The following is a 1,610-nucleotide window of genomic DNA, read 5'->3' on the forward strand; positions in this document are numbered from 1 at the left end:
GACTGAAACCTGTATGTCATTAAATTTCTCAAAATATTAATGTTTAGGTTGAGGGAAAACTTGCCCTTTTGCAATAGAGCAGTGAAGGTTTCAAATCCCAGAGGCTCTTCAGATTTCTTCCCCTACCAGACAGGGATTTAAGGAGGGCCAGATAAGTATAAGATCTGTTGTTGATGCAGAAGCAGCCCAGAAGTTGCTTGATGGTGAGTTGTGTCTTGGGAGTTACGGAGTGCTGTCCCTGGACTAAGTCAAAAAGGACACTAAGCATCTGGGAATGAGATTGGGTTTGGTAATTCATAAACGCAACAGCAGAGGTGATAGGTAGACTTCTTACCTGCCTTTCTTAGCTATCACAAACGAAGTGGTATCAGCCTGGATTTTATTGAGTGCTTTGATCTCTGATAGATTTCTCTGCAGAGAATCAACAGGCTCAATGACCATCATATTAAAATCTCTCTTGAAATATGGATAAATCTCAGTATCATTGTTGAGCCCATAGAGATTAGTGAGAAAGTACTCATTGATTTAAGTGGCAAAGAATTAAACTCATACCTATAAATCAGCATTATCTACGCCTTCACAGTTAGGAATATAGGCTATATATATCTTAAGTACAATCTGATCCTTTAGAATTTTTTGCTATAACTCAGAAGATTCTTTTAATTCCCCTGGTAGTCTCCCATCTACCTSTCTGTATTTTAGCTGATACTAGTTTTCAAACTGAGCTGTAAATTCTTTGGAGCTGGTACCTTTTCCTTACGTCTGTATTTTGTCCGGTCTGTTGTGTAGTGACGCTCTGATTTGTGAGTAGGAGAGTGCAGAAGCATGCATGTTTATGTATGTCATATGTTCCCAATATATCGTGTATGTGCCATCTATGTATCAAATATGTACCAAACTCCTTTTCTCACACCGAAATGGCTGCATAAATGCTCGGCTAAACAAGAGAATAGCAGTTTACTACCTAGCCTACTTGGCAGGTTATCCCTGAAGCTTAGATAAGCTGCTCCAGATCTAACTTGTGGGGGAATCCATGACGGACACGCTGTTGTTGAAAGAGCGTAAGGGCCCAGTCGGAGCATCCATCAGCTTAAATCCAGGCCCCTGACAGGACTGTGTTAAAGGGAAAAGGACTCCTTTCAAAACCTGTAGTAATTTGCTTTAAACTCCTCATTTGTACTCTTGTGTATTTAAGATTATGAGGATGTATTTTTAGTCCACTCATGACCCTGCACTCCTATTTTAATTAGGCAGGCTGAATACCAGACGTGGCCGGACTACAGAGCACTGGCAGCAGTACTGATACCAAATCTACTCCCATTCTCTGTGTTCACAAGCTTAGCTTTTTCAGAGAGCAGTTTGTGTTAGGACCTGAATTAGTCTTCTGCAAGTACTTATTTCTGTTTGTCAGATTCCAGGAGATTTGGGTTTATCAAAACCACAGCTAACAGCTGCCCTGCAACACGGTGTAGCAACTCGTGGTGGAATGTGCCTTTATTCCTGGCACAAGTTATGTTCTCGTTAGGAAATTCTTTACTGTTAACACAAGGAGGAACTGCTGCAGTTTGTGGGGAGATACAGTTAGATTGCTAAACTGTTAATTCCTCAGG

Source organism: Rhea americana, unplaced genomic scaffold (assembly GCF_003343005.1).
Source record: "Rhea americana isolate MKP2758 unplaced genomic scaffold, rheAme1 scaffold_30, whole genome shotgun sequence".
Lineage (NCBI taxonomy): Eukaryota > Metazoa > Chordata > Aves > Rheiformes > Rheidae > Rhea > Rhea americana.